The sequence below is a fragment of the Tupaia chinensis genome, unplaced genomic scaffold, assembly GCF_000334495.1.
Source record: "Tupaia chinensis unplaced genomic scaffold, TupChi_1.0 Scaffold000424_1, whole genome shotgun sequence".
NCBI lineage: Eukaryota > Metazoa > Chordata > Mammalia > Scandentia > Tupaiidae > Tupaia > Tupaia belangeri.
In genome coordinates this window covers 2,908,615-2,924,248 of record NW_006159929.1, presented here as the reverse complement: position 1 = coordinate 2,924,248, position 15,634 = coordinate 2,908,615, and positions in this window count along the sequence as shown.

Below are 15,634 nucleotides of genomic sequence, written 5' to 3'. Positions count from 1 at the left end.
TCTTGGGGCCCCAGCCACTAGGGCCAGCTCTCCAAGCCCCCACCTCCCTGCTCTGGACTCAGCCCTTGGGAGTTTGTAAAAGCACTTTACATCTCATATGAGTACCCCGGCAGCCCAGAGGGCAGGCAGAGATTGCACAAACCCCTTCGGTAGAGGAATAAGCCGAAAGTTCAAGAGATCCAGTGGTTTGGCCAAAGTCACACTAGAGGGAGTAGAATTGGGATTTGAACCCTCATCTCTGTCACTAAGCAAGAGTAGGGACCCAGGCAGCGATGGTCTCAAAGGATGACATTCCCTGCCCTACAAATGCTGCCAGGAGACAGGCTCTCAGGCACACTGATTCATTCGACGACAAACAGTAATTGGATACTTGGCCTGTGCCAGGCATAAAACCAGGTACTGGGTCTTCCACAGCGAGCAAAACTGAGTCGCCCGTGCATCCGCAGCGCTTGTATTCTGTTCTGTTGGTGTTACCAGCCAAACTTTGTGAGGAAACATCCCCAACCCGCCCCATGCCCAGTGCCCTAGAAAAAACCCTGGGCTGGGAGGCTGGAGACATGGGTTCTAGCTGCAGTGTGGCCCCTAACTTGCTGTGTGACGTTTGACTGCCTACAAAACCTGCAAACGTGTCTCCTCACACATTTTCTCAGGCCCTGCCTTACTCCCAGCCCCTGGGTCAAGTGGTTAATGATTTCCTGCTATGAATAATCTTCCTGATTTAGGGTTTTTTTGTTTTTGTTTTTTAACTCAACTTTTTGAGGCTCTGAGTCAGAGAGGGGGGGTCTTGAGGTCATCTGAACTGAACCCCCTCACTGGGCAAGAACCCCTTACCCTGATTCCTCCCAGGCAGGAGGTGGTTATCTTTGATTATACTCTTCCAGGGAGAGGGCGCTTGCTCCATCACACGGCTGACTCCTGCCCAGTGTTGTGCTGGTCAATGTTTAACATCTGGCTCTCCGGAGTGGGGAAAACCTGATTTGTAGTATTTGCTGATTTTCTGTGGTGTAAATATTCCACCATGGCCAATTTCAAGCTGCCAAATTAACAGCAACCAGCTCACACAGTTCCTGAAAATTTAAGTCGGTCAGCTCTTGTGAGCCAGCACGGGCAGGCTCCAACACACCATCCCCTCTGCCCCCCCGGAAAAGCCTGGTCCAGCCTTACCTATGGGAAAGTTCTTTCTGGTATTGAGCAAAACATCTGATTGTCAGGAACTCTGGCCTGAACATCTTGGGCCACTTCTCTGGAGTGTTACAGGACACGGGGATACCCTGCAGCCCTTCAGAGAATTGAAGGCAGCTCTTGATCCTGTTTCCCTATGAGAAAGGGAAGTCCCTGGGCCCTTCTCAATGGGAGTCAAAGTTTACCCATCTTCCTCTCTGCCTTTCTCTCTCCCCTCTTTCCTCCATTCCTTTCACCAGTGTTTACAGGGCCCCTGGGATGTGTCAGGCCCCACATTAGGTACTGCGGACACAGTGACCCATGCCTTAGCTCACGCCGGCCCTCCCACTCTGCCATCTACCTTCAAGGCTGTGCTTAGACACTGCTCACCCTCCGAAGCCGTCCTGACCTCCACCCCTTCCCCTCCCACAGCAGGCCGCCTCCCACCCTCCCAGAGCCTTTATCATCGCTGTTTGGCACTTATCACTTTCTACCTTGGATTACAGCTATTTGTGTACATGGCTTATCTTCCTGCCAGACTGAGAGGCAGCGCGGGCTTGTTAAAAGAGCATGGACTTTGGAGCCTCACGACCTGGCCCTCAATCCCAGCCCTGTGAGTTAGAGCTGGGAGACCTCAGGGGGGAGCTCACACCACTTTTGGGAGCCTCAGTTTTCTTACCTATAAAGTGGGGTTGGTGATAACTACGTCCAAGGTGGTTTTGATCAATGAATGAGATTAGAAATGTAACCCCCCTCTCCTGTTCCTGTTTGGACTCCTCTCCTCTTGGACACAGAGATTGTGTCCAACAGCTCTGACACAGCACTACCCGGTACTGTTCTAAGAACTTAAATGTGTTCACTCTTCTCATCCTCGCAGCAACCTTATGGCGCTGGAACTATTATTATTAGCCGACGAGCAATCTGAGGCACAGGGAGGTGAAATAGTAAGCCCAGCGCGAATGAATTAGAGAGCTGAGATTTGACTCCAGATAAAAATTTGCTCCAGAGCTGTAGCTGTTGCACACTGTGCTCTCTGGCGAGGTTCGTGGGCTTGTGGAGGCCAATGGAGTGGTGTGGGTGTGTGTATGCCCAGAGTGCATCTCATCTTCTGGACACCTTTGCCCTGACCTATGCATAGAGGTGGGGTTATGCAGAGAAATCCCCACTCTGCCCGCTAGGTCCTCTCAACAGGTGAAGTGGTTAGTGCTGAAGACAGGCTGTCTCCAGGTCCTTGGGGGAGGGGACTGAGAGGCCACTAATGGATGAAACAATCAGAGGAGGCTTCATGGAAGAGCTGGTGTTTGCAGTGGACTTTTACAAATGAGGATTTGGACCACATGGACAAGGCAGAGCGGATAGCAGAAGCAAAGTACAGAGGTAGGAAAGGTATGTTAGGGGTTCATCTAGGTACCAGGCTAGACATTTTCATGCATTCCATGGGATGGCAGAGAGAGCGTGCATGCAATCCAGGGAGGGGCATGTTAGTTGCCTGGCCTGTGATTCAGGAACGGTGGTGGAACTTTTTCAGGGGCTTTAAAAGTCGACTCAGCCTCAGAGGAGTTGAAAGCAGCTATGCTGTTCTAGGGGCCAGACTGACTCCGGATTTTCGATAAGAATCTGAGATTCAAAGCCCTAGGTTCATGAGTCCAGCTCTTCTGGTCTCATCTATCTGTTTCTCTGAGCCTCAGTTTCCCCATGTACCGAGTGAACACGAAGAAGAGACTTGGGAGCCAGTTGAAGGTTGAAGCAGGGCTTTGGGGAGGCCATGCCTGGTATTCCTGGGGCAGGAGTAGGAAGCTACAGGGTGGGTGGGAGGAACCCCACTTGCATAGCCAGTGAGCACCAGGGCTACAGGTGGCTCAGGGTACCACATGCACTGTTTTCCAGGCACTGCCCAAGGCTGCCCAGCTCAGCTGGCTTAAAGCGCTGTTACGCCCAGGCTGCCCCACAAATGGCCTGGGCTAACTGTTCCTCTGGCTGACCCAGTTCAGCCTGACCATGCCTCTTCCAGGTAGCACTCCCTGTGCTAACGAACCCTTGGAACACATTCATCATGTGCCTCGGGCCATTTTCCATGCTGCCCTCATAGTATCTAATTCTCACAATCGCACTTTGAGTACCCTCATTTCAACTGAGGAAACGGAGACTTGGGGAGGTGAGGCTAGTGGTCCCACAAAGCTCCTGTGGCAGGGAAGGTGAAGCTGGAGGGATGGGGCCACCTCGTGGAGCCGAGAGATGGATGGGTTGTGGATTCCCTTCTGGCCATTTCTCTATGGAAAATTGTCTAAGTCTGAGTCCCACTCACACTTCTTTCGTCCACTCATTTCCAAGTTCCCAGGTAGTTCTAAGACCACAATTTATATTCCTCCGTCTGCCTAAGTGCTTGTACGTGAGTTCACACACTCAACTGCATGGTCTCCCAGACTTTCAGGGGACTACACGAGGCTCACACTCATGTGCACTCGTAGATTCGGATACACAGAAAAGTGTTCAGCTGCTGTGTCACCTGGTCACAGATGCACAGAGTACGAGTGGGCTTTGGGGCTCACGGATACACGCACTCATAGCCAAGCACCCTCAGGTCCCATGCCCAGAACGACAGATACACACATGCTCCTGCGTGTCTGAAGTGACATGGTGGGATCTGTGAACTCACTTTGCATCCTCCTGGGGCCCTCCAGGTTCCAGCCTCTGCAGTGGTCCCTCTAGTCTAGACACTGTCATTCCCACCCATCCCAGCCAATGACTCCAGCGTGAGGGCACAGTGGTTCTGCTTTATACCGAAGGTCCCACTCAGATCACCGCTCCTGCCCTGCCTCCTTCTCTGAGAGCTGGGCCTCAGGTGTGTGGTAGGGGATTAGGAGTAAAGGTGACCCTTTCCCCAACCCAGGCAGGCTCCCTGCCTTGCAGTAGCAACAGCAGAAAGAGAAGAGTGAATTAATCCTGGCTTCCCCTCCTCCAGCTCACTATGATGCTAATTCCTTCTGCCTTTGATCCATGTTCCCCCACCCCCCCAGCCCTGGCCCCTAACTCCGGAGAGCAGGCTCTGAGCCTGCCCTGAAATTAGGGCTGCTCTGGGAGGCCCAGGCACATCCCCCATGCAGTAGATCAGGATTTTACTCCAGGCGAGGAATTTGGGGGGATTGTAGCCTGGGTACTGACCTGGCATTAGCAGTGTATTCTCCTTGCCAGAACTTTCTCCTCTTCTTGGTCCCTGACCAACACTCTCTCGCAGGGAGCTCTTAGTCTTGCACTGGAGCAGAGGGAATGCAGGGGTGAAGACTGCAGAGGCTTTGACCAATGAGCAGATGAGTAGTGGTGCCAAGCAGGACCCAGGGCATAATCCCTCAATCCCCAATCCCACCTCTAAGTGGGATTTCCACGAAGTGTCTTTGCTCCAGTGCTTGTTTTTAAACCAGCATTTCTCAAGTATTTAATAAAAGCCAGGAACTGTGCCTTCACGGGCACTGCCTCATACAATCGTCACACTTTGTTATTACTCCCACTTACAGGTGGGGAAGCTGCCTGTGGAACTGGGTGGTAAGGGGGTCAGTCTGGCCAAAGTCCCTCGCTGTGGAGGGGACATAGACACAGGCAGGGGAAGGGGCATGCCCAAATACATACAGGAAGTTGACTGGGCACTCAGTCCCTACCTTTTGGTCTACACCCAGCTTTGTTCTGGAAACGTTTGGAGTCTCACATGGACCCAGAGGAGGTGGGGTGAAAGTCTAGGCCCTGACGCTGCCCAGAGTGAGACAAGGGGCACCTGGGAGGATGCACAGCTCAGATCATCCCACAGAAGCATCTCAGCCAAGCCGGCCTTGGAATAACCAGTAAATTTGGGCAGAAACACAATTAAACCTTTTATTACATTATGTTTCATACATATAAAAGACTATTGTAAACTATGAAACCCATTGCAATGAGCTCTCGTGACCACTGGAGGCTGGAGTATCATGGACACTGGTGGGACGTGCCCTTCCCAGCTCCCACTCCCCAGTGGGAACCACTACCTGAATTGGGTTGGCTACTCCCACCCTCCTTTTAACAGTTTTAGCGCCTGTGTGGGGATCCCTGTGCTAACTGCGCTCCTGAGACATTGAATGACGCATTCCCAGCGAAAAGTGCCCTTTTATTTCTCCCAAGGCTGGGAGGGGGGAGAGACGAGTGACCCCCAGTAGGGTCCTGACAGTGCCATCCACCCACAGTCTCAGCAGGTCAGACCACTGCACGCTCAGGGGCTTCCTGGGAAGAGAACTCAGGAGCTTTCCCACGAGAGTCCAGTTGTGATACCAATGTACCACAGCCTGGCCGGGGATGTGCCTTCTTTAAAGGGAAAGAAAAAGAACTTTAAGGAGTAACTTGCACCCCCATGGGCTGTGTGGTGCCCCTCTTGGCCCCTTCCTAGACAGTGGTCTGAAACAGGACACTTCCTGGTGCCGCTGGCAGGAGCAGAGCTGGTGCCCTGGCAGCTGGACATTCCCTGAATTCCTTGGGCAAGCTGCTGCATTTGCATAAACTGTTCCTTCCACCTGGAATTCTCTTCTCACCTAGACTGTTAGGGGAACCAGCTGCTTCCCCCAGGTCTGGCCTCCAAGTTTTCATGTGGGGGAGGGCCTGGCCTGTGAGCCCTTTTCCCTCCCCACCAGTAGAATTGGATCTGCTCTACTCATTGCAGTCCCTGGGTGTCCCTCGGACAGCCCCTACCCCTACTAGATGCACTAGTAGCTAGAAAGAGCAACCTCAATGCCCAGATCACAGGTGCAGCTGGGTGCCATACCTGGAGCAGACACTCCAAGAGGTACTCAGAGTTCGAGTGCGAGTGATGGCAGGTGGACCTCCCTGCAGAACCTCCTGGGCCTGAACCTCCTGGCCAAGGTCCTAGCCAGTTTGCTTCAAGGCATGTCTGCACTGGGGATTTGGAGACAAGGCTAGGCGGTGGTTGTCTGGGGCTTGGGGCTGCTGCTTACCCATCTGCTGTGTTGGTGTGTGAGTGTAAGACAAGCATGCAGGTCTGTGGACCTGCCTGCAGGTGGATGTGGTTGCGGGAGTGCCCACGTTCACACATAGGCTGACACGTGTGTATACACATGGTCCTAAGTCCCCAGGCCCTGTGGAGTGCAGTGACACTTTTCCTGCTTTCATCTGTCTTTCCTGGATAGGCCTGTTTTCCTGTTTTCTCTGAGCATCACACAGTGCATGTTTATGGAGTGCTTGCTGTGTGCAGGACCTGAAGGGTCGGGGCAGTGCAGTCCATGGGGCCGTCTGGCCCCTGAGGGGACAAGACTGAGGACTCTCACACCATCTTCCTGTCCTGGTGACCGTGCAAATTGAAAGTCAAGTCTCACTGCCTCTACTTCCCAGGTGGGGTCCTTAATGTCACAGGCCAGAGAGGACATGAGAACATGGGAGACACGGAGACATGAGTCAACGGTGGGGACGGGACCATGGGACCAGCAGCCTTGTGGCCAGTGCTCAGTTCTCCATCCAGAGAGCAGGTGGCACCAGAGCTTCCAGAAAACTAGAGGAAGCTGGCATTGGGACAGGCTCCCCAAGAATTCTGTTCTACATTCCCCTCTTCCCATGGGAATATGCTTTTGGGAGGCCATTTCTCCAAGCGCCCTGTAGGAGGGCGCCATAGCTGCTAGCAGCAGCCAGGATTAAGGGCAGCTCTGGGCTGTTAGACCAGTGTGGGACAGCACCACCAAGTATCTGAACTGGGAAAGGGCTGCCCCTCCCGCAACGCCCCACACTCATACACACGTGCACACACTCCCAGAGAGGCCATTCCATGGGAGTTACTTTAAAACGGAGTCCAAGCCAGCCCTCTGCCTCCAAGACCCAGGCTGCTCTTTCAACTTAGGCTCCCCTAAAGGGGACTGACTGCCAGCCTCCCTCCTGCTCTCCTCCTCCCCCGCCCCCCACGTGAGGATCGGTGGCTGAGAGAGATACTTTAGGCCCATCGGGTCTTCCCTTTTGCTCTGTCTGCCTACACTTCAGGTGACAGGCAGCCTGGGTCCTTGGCCAGCACAAATGCAGGGGCAGTCATGAGGATCCCCGTCTTTCCTGCCCCTGGCCACCAGATCAGCCTGGGAGACCCCGAGTGCAGGTCTCTTATTACTGTGATGAGGCAGGTCCTGAGGCCTGGACCTCTCCAGCCATAGAAAGAGTCTAGGATTCCTCACTTCACTCATGAAGCTCAGCCCTAGTCTGTACAGAAGGGAGGACACACCCTCGTCACCATGTTTGCAGATGGGGGCCAAGGCCCAGGTAGCAGCCCTGAAGTGGCAGGCACGGTGGCCAGTGCTTATTCTCGTACGTGGCATTTATGGCCAAGTCACATGTGTCCACACCATGTGCTCCACAGCCTCTGGGCTGGCCTCATGACCCTGGCCAGAGAGCCCAAGTTCTGGTCCTAGCACTGCCTCGCCAGCTAGGTGATCCCAGGCATGCCTCTGGCCCCCTCTGGCCACAGCAGCCGCAGTCCCACAAGTGCACACCAACCCCTGGGTCATGTGGACGAGAGTGACCGATCAGCTATCAGGGGAGGCCTTTCAAATGCCCTTTGGAGGATGTGGGAAGGGAGGTACCTGCCAACTCTCAGCTCCAGCAGTCGAGCTGAGAATGCACGTCCTCCACAGAGGGGACAGCTGTGTTTATGGGGGACCATCTCCTAAGCCCTGTGCCCGCCCTCCCCAACAGGACCCCAGCTGCCAGGTTGGCGAGCTCTCACTCAGGGAGAGTGAGGCCTCTTTGAAGCTGGGAAGTTTGTTCTGGAGGGGCAAAGGCAGCCTGGATTCAAAGCAGCTCTCCTGGCCCTTAATTACCCTTCTTCACCCATAGGTGGAATTTCCACTCAAAGAGCTAAAGAAAGGCACCCGCACCGCCGCCGGGGACTGGGTTTCCCTGCCGCCTTTGTGTGGCAGCCGCCAGCGCTTGGTGGCACACGGCTCGGGTTTCTGATTTTAATGATTTCCTGAATTCATTCTCTTTCCTACCTCAGGGAAAGGAGGAGAGGTGATCCTCTTGGAAATTCACATAATTGCTTTTATTTGATTTTTATTAAAATGCATTCAGGAATAATGTGATTGGCCCCTATATTACGTTGTTCATCAATCTGGCATGGGGAATCAGCCTAGGGAAAGGGGCGGGCACAGGAGCCTGGCGTGTGCTGGAAATGGCGCCGACCTCCGGGGGGTTGGGGCTCATCTTGCACTGAGGAGGGTCTCAGTCTGTCTCTTAGGCCCTGAAGCTCCTATGTGGGGTGATAGGCCCACTGCATGGCAGGTGGGAAAGGTGGAAAGTGGCATGGGTGAGAAATACGTGAGCACATTCTAGATACCCTTCTCAGCCCACCCCACTCCTCCTCTGCCCACCTGAGACCCACAGAAAAGGGGTTGGATCTGTGCTAGCCTCACGCCAGCATCGCTCACATCCACGTTCCTGTATACACTCCCCATTGCCAGCACTATTAAGATGCCTTTTTGGGGACCAGCATTTAGCATAATGGCTATGTCACTGGCCTCCCATGTAGTCAACCGTGGTTCGAGTCCCAGACCTGGTGGCTTAAACTCATGCCGGGCACGTGTGCATGCATGCCCAAGATCCTGAGAGGAGAATGGAGGAGAAGGGATTGCGGCATGGCCATCCCCCCTGGGGGGGGATTTCTCGCTGTCTGTCTGTCTGTCTGGCGAGCACATACGCCCTATAGCAAAAACCTCTCCTAAAAAAAAAAAGGTGCCTTCTTGCAGGTCTGTTTGTCCTCAGGCTTAAGGCCTTCAGTCCAATTTCCCACTGCCCGCCTAATTATGCAACTCTCCTGCTCAGAAACCTCAGTGGCTCCCAAAGAGCCCTTTCTTGCCAGGCACTTTTGCTTTGGGATCCATTGCATGTGGCAGAAAGAATTTGGTTTCTTAACCAGGACTGGTTTCAATGCTTGATTCACTTTATGTAGAGGATTCTGGGCAAATTGCTTTGTCTGTCCCAGCCTCAGTTTATTGATTTAAAAAATGGGAACACCAAGAGCTTCCATAGAGCCAGGGAGAAAACAGCGCACGCCATCACAGGGGCTCGGAGCTCACGGGGTGAGTCTGCCTGGGGCTGAAGTTGTCACGTGACCCTCCCTAGCAGGAGGTGGGTACTGAGCATGTGCTTGGGGAGACAGCAAAGACACATCCAGTCCTGCCCCCGCAGAAACCACACGCAGGTTGAGGTGGCTGTTGTGACAGTGGCAAGTTTATCCCTCGCACTCCCACCCGCATTCCCCACAGCCCTTGCCCTCCTCCTAGCACAGCAATGGAGCTGGTAGTTTCAGCTGCTTTTTTCTTTTTTAATAATTATTTTATTTTATTTGTTATTATTATTTAACTTGCTATAGTCATGAGAGAGAGAGAGGAAAATAAAGCATGCCGCCAAGTCTGAGACTTGAACTGAGGTTGGCCATGTGAGTCCAGTGCCCCAACCACACTGCCACCTGGGGGCATTTTCTGAGCCTCCCAAATGGCCACACCCCCCTGAGTTTGCCCTGTTCTCCAGACTACCCAAGCGCCTTGTTACCGTCCTTCAGCAGATGAGGTAAATGGGGCTCACAGAACGTGAGTGGCCCAGCGAGGAGGAGGCTTGGGGACTAGGCCATGGGCACGTGCAGCTAGGATGGACTGGTGACACCCTGCCACATGAAGTGGTTGGTGTGATGCTCTGAGGGGGTGAGGTTGAGCAGGTGGGCAGAGCCAGGACAAGCCATCCTGCACCCTTGGGTAGGAGTGGACCCCCTGGTAGGAGAGGGCCATACAGTGAGCTGGGAAAGACTTACAGAGGCTCAGCAACGGAAACCAGCCTAGAGGGTGAAGGGTAGGCGGCCAGCAGCACGTTTGCCAGGCCTGAGGGGTTTCTGGGATGCAGGACTTTAGCGCCAAGTCCAAGGCAGGCCTTCTCACTGGGCCCCCAGTAGCTCTTTCCAAGATGATCTACTCCTTCAGGGGTAGACTGCAGAGTCAGGAAGGCAAGGGAGGGTAGAAACCGCCTTTTACAGCCTCCCTGGAAGCTTTCATTTCTGTAAAAAAGCCTATCTTCACTTGACAAAAACAACAGCAACAAAAACTTGTTTGTTGAGGTTTTCTTTATTAAGCATTTGTTTTGGTGTAGATCCTTCAGCAGTGGACATAGCCAGAGGTCAGAGAATGGAGACAGTAGGTTTAGAATTTCAACTGGGAGTGGAGCCAGCAGGGGCATGGTGATTAAGGCCTTGGACTCCCACATGGTCAACTGCGGTTTGAGTCCCACACCTGGCAGCTTGAAAACCCTTCTGGATGCTCGTGCCTGGTGCATGTGCGCGCCTGCCCAAAATCCTGAGAGGAAAATGGAGAAGGGATTGCAGCATGGCCAGCCCTCCCCAGGCAGGGTGATTTCTCACTTTCCCTCTCACCATCTCTCTCTCTCTGGCAAGTACATGTGCCCTATGACAAAAACCTTTAAAAAAAAAAAGAATTTCAACTGGGGGCCACATGAGGACTATTTGGGGCCCTCGCATGTAGCCGAGTGCTCAGTATAGGGCTTGGCATGCTTGCTTTACTGTCAGGTACCACCTAGTTTGGCTGGAATGCTGTCCCCTGGTCTTCTCTGCTTATCAGACTTGTCCCATGAGTTCCAGTTCTTGCAACTGCTCCTCCAAACTCCTCACCCTGGCTGCCATGCCTGCATCTGCTCACCCTCTGGCTTTGGGGTGCTGGTACCTGCCTGTGCTCCCTGGCAGTTGCAAAGGCAGGGAGGGTTTGTGCCAACTCTGCAGTTTGGACGCAAGTCTGTCCTAGAGGGCAGGCTGCGTCCTTAAACCTCATGCAGGGAGAGGGCCATACAGTGAGCAGGGAAAGACTCACAGAGAAACTTCAGCCTAGAGGGTGAAGGATAGGTGGCCAGCAGTGTGTTCACCAGGCCTGAAGGGTTTCTGGGATGCAAGACTTTAGCGCTGAGCTGGGACTTGATCCTCAATCCCTCTGCCTGTGGCTGCTTGCACAGGACCACACAGTGAGCACTCTACCCTGAACCTCCAGATTCCTAGCCAGCACCACTTCTGGGTACAGTTATGCAGACAGCCAGCACTCTGCTGAGGGCAGAGGCTAGCCCAAGGCCATGGGTAAGTCTGCCCTTGGACCTCAGGCTACAGAGCTGGCTGAAAAGAACCACTACCTCTGAGCCTCTGGCTACTTCCCATGTCGGGCTCATTATTTCTCTCAGAACAACCCAGGGGGAAGGACTGAGGCCAGAGCAGGAGACATCCCAGAAACAGAGACTGGGAACCCAGTCTGGCATGGGGTGCCCTGGCATGACCTTGTGCCACCCAGCAGCCTAGTAGTTGGAGGGGCTGAACCTGCCCCAAACTTGCCAGAGCCCCAAGCTCACCAGCCTGCTTCTTGGCCCAGTCGGCAGGGCTCCCTTATCAGATCTCTCCTCCACCACCGCCTCTGCCTGGCCCCCGCCCCCACCCCTGGGTGGCCTTTTCTCTCTGAAGTGACGCTTCTTTTCCTGTCACTAACACAGGCAGCACGCAGAACTGTTTGCTTCTGTTGCTTTAAAAATGTTTTCTCCTAGAGGGGTGAGGGGTTGTTTACTGTGCCTACAAACACTGAGGGGGGCGGCAGTTGGGGCTGCGGTACATTTGGGTAGGCAGCGCTGAACCCACAAACCTAGCCTTCTGCATTCTGTGCAAAGGCAAGGAACGTGGAATTAACACCCACCATGCAGCCCACTCCCGCCTGGGCTCAGTGGCACTCACTGTTCACACTCCTGTGGAAACCTACGAGATCAGGGGTCCTATTAACCGTTTTCCAAGTAAGGTGCCGAGCCTCAGCATGGGTAGCTGATGGCCAAGCCTCTGGGTCTGTGCGCTGAGCTCTGACCATGGTATGGCACTACCTCCAAGCTCGTCACTTGACCTCCTTCCTTCCCTGCCATTTTTCCTACCCATGAGGGTCTAGGCTCTCTCTAGGCAAGGAATGCAGCTTCCTGAAGCTTCTGTCCTGAGCCCTTGGCCTCTCTGTGAATGGGGCTGGGGCTCTATGAGCTAGATTTGAAATTTAAGTCCTCCTTCTGTGTGACCTTTGGTAAGTCACGTAGCCTCTCTGTGCATTAGATGCCTTAGCTGCAAAGTGAGTAACACAAAGAAATCCCCAGAAGCCAATGGACTCTGCAGACTGTCTGGCAGGGGATAGGAGCACCCATGTGCTTAGCAAGGCCTCTGGAAGTTTTGCTCAGGAGCCAGGTTGGGGAAACTGGCTGAGGGGACAGCCAGCTACTGGAGGTAGGTGAGTAAGGGAGTGCTATGATCAAGACGGTGTTCCAGAAGGATCTTGTAGACAGCAGAATGGAGGCAATTGAAGTGATCTTTGACTCCCTTCCCAGGAAAATAAGGTATCCCCCTCACCCCCTACCAGGAGCGTGAATTATGGAGGCCAGTCCTTCCACTGGCCTTCACCAGGCTCTTGGCCAGCACAGAGGCTCAGGCCCTGGGGGCCTTCCGAAAGCCAGGCATGGGGCAAGGCTGCCCTCCTGTTCTCCAAGCCCAGGGCAGCTCCGTGTGGCTGAATCAGGCTGGCAAGGACAGGCCCCTCCGAGAACTGCGGTTTCCATTGCCCCAAGCTCTGTCCATGGCCCTCCTCCGGCGCTTGTTTCAAGGCCCCAGCACCGACCTCAGCCCTACAGCCCTGTCTGCACAGTCTCATCTCAGAGTGGGGCTGTCCCTGACTACACTTACCCCATGCCCCCAGCCTCTCTTACCTCCTGGTCCTGGCAGGCTGGAGCATTTCGGGAGGGGAGCTCGGAAGTCAGGGAACCTGCAGTGCCCTCTCCTGGGACAGAGGTGCCTTTTGTTTTTTGCAAAGTGAATGGTTCCTGTGCCGTGTGTCTCTGACGTGTCACGTGCACTCTTGAAGATCGACGGTCCCTTGTTGGGTTTCTCCTGGAATAATCACGGGTGCTTGAGGAGATGGGGAGAAAGACGAAGCTTGACTGTTCCCTCTCTTCTGATTTGTTGAATGGAGGGTGTGGAGAGTGGGACCACCTTTTTCACTGAAAGCTTTTTTGTTTGTTCTTAATAGCAGGTTGAAAAGGATTGAATTGTGCAGGCCACTCTGTGGTCATTGTACCCATTTCCCCTACAGGCAAACTGAGGACCAGGGTGACAGCCCAGGCTTTTTCACCTGATTTTCAGCCAGGCAGAGTCTCCTGAGCAAGAAGGAAAGCCACTCCTTGTCAGCCCTGTGCCTGCTCCCGCATTGCTGGGCGTCGCCACTGCCCGTATGCTCAGCTCGGCGATAAAGATACCTTCCCACTGAGTTCTGATTTTCACTCTCACTAGGGCCTGCATCCCCTACGAGCTGGCAATCAGACACTCTGAGAACCAGCCAGCTTCAGTCTATCTGCTGGTGATGGAAGATTCCAGAGAGGGAAAGGACAGCTGCACAGAAGCTCTGGGCACCCTGCCTTGCTGTGTGTCCTTCACCGAGGCTCTTACCGTCTCTGGGCATCTCCTTTATCTCTTGTTGTACCCACTTTGAGATTGTGGGGAACCAAAGGACACACACAGGTGGCAGGGATTTGAAGCCCCATCTATGGGCCCACACCTGGCAGGCTCCTCCCTCTCGGTTCTCATTTGTCTTCACAATGGCCCTATTTCAGACACAGGGTTGGGCCTTACGGACCCTCTTACTTCCTCCCTATTCCTGGAAGGGGCCTTGGAGTTGGAAGACTTTTCTTCTTTAATTGTCAGAGAGAAAGAGGGGGGTCAGGTCATGCCTGCCCTTCCCCAATGGGTCATGGTCATGCCACAGTGTACCCTCCATCTCACTACCCTGCTGGAATTCGGGGCATGCACACACATGTGCTGACTGTTTTTCAAGCCACTGGAGTTGGGATTCGAACCACTGCCGGCATGCGGGGTCCTGCTTTCTATCTATAGCACTTAACTGCTGCACTCTAGGGCTGACTGTGAGGACTTTCACAGATACTAGTACTGGCTCCTCCCCTCCCCAGCTGCCTTTGCATTTCTTTACTTTGGGGCGTGGGGGCTGCAGTAGAAACTGCCTCAAGTCCAGGGCTCTCCTGTCATCTCAGGAGAGATGCCATATTATGAGGCCCTGGCTCTGCCCCTGAGGGCTGCTGGGTGGAGAGGGTGTCAGTCTGGGGAGAAAGGCAAGACAGAAGGACCCGGAACCTGCTCAGAGACCTTGGTCTGGCCATGCTGGGCCTCTGTCATGCCTGGATGGCTAGTCCTGTCCTCAGCTCTAACCCCAGTCAGGAATTCCACAGGACAGTAAGGCCACACAGTCTGGAACCACGATGATATCAGTGCTGGCCAAGACAGAGTGGAGTCTCCATGTCCTGTGCCTCCCACCTTCCTCAGAGAAGCTGAGGAATGAATGCTTAATAATAATGCAGATGGTGGGACCAGCAGTTAGCATAATGGCTATGTTGCTGGACTCCCATGTAGTTGACCAAGGTTCAAGTTCCGGACCCGGCAGCTTAAACTCACTCTGGGTGCGTGTGCATGTGTGCCCAAAATCCCGAGAGGAGAATGGAAAAGAAGGAATTGCGGCGTGGCCATCCCCCCTGGGGGGTGATTTCTCGCTTTCTCTCTCTCTGTCTCTCTCTTTTTCTGGTGAGCATATGCACCCTATAGCAAAAATCCTCTCCCCCCACCCCCACCCCCTCAAAAATAATAATGCAGGTGGGATGGCCAGAATTTTTTTTTGTTTTTGTTTTTTAAGAGAGACGTTTCTTGCATGTGTCATTTTGACATAGCATCATGCTCTAATAAAATTGTACTATTAGTCCAGTTTGACGAATGAGGAAACTGGGGCTCAGAGAACTTGTGACTGAAGGCATCATTCTTAGAACTGGTGGATCAGGGACCAGAACCCTGGTTGGTGGGCGTCAAAGCCTCAGTAGCTTTTTGTCTTTTTTATGCTCTTTGACCAGCACGACCACCCCGCCTGGGGCACAGATGGGACATCTCATGCCCAATTAGACAAGTTGCACAGCCAGGAAGTGAGGGAGGACTCCAGCGTGCTGTGAGACAACAGGCTGGCCTCCCCCTGGTCCTGCTACATACCGCCCCTTCTTCAGCGTAAGCCTAAACATGTCAGCACCGGGCCCTCCATGCAGAGTGCAGCTGGCCCTCCTCCCCAGCTCCCACAGCCCCTGCTGCTTCACGGCCTGCCTACACCTCCAGAAGCTGGTCTCAATTCCAAAGTTCACTCGACACAGCCTTGGCCTGCCTGGGCCCTGCCATGGACGCCTCTTCCTCCTGTGATGCCCACAGGCTGGGCTGAGGTTCATTGGGAGGGGTCAGGCTTGGCTTCAAGAGACTCGGGGTCAAGTCTGGGTTCTGCCAGTGACTATGCGAGTCACTTGCCCTCTCTGGGCCTCAGTTTTCCCATCCTATAGTCATATGGTCCTGGGCAAGTGTGGAAAAAATGAG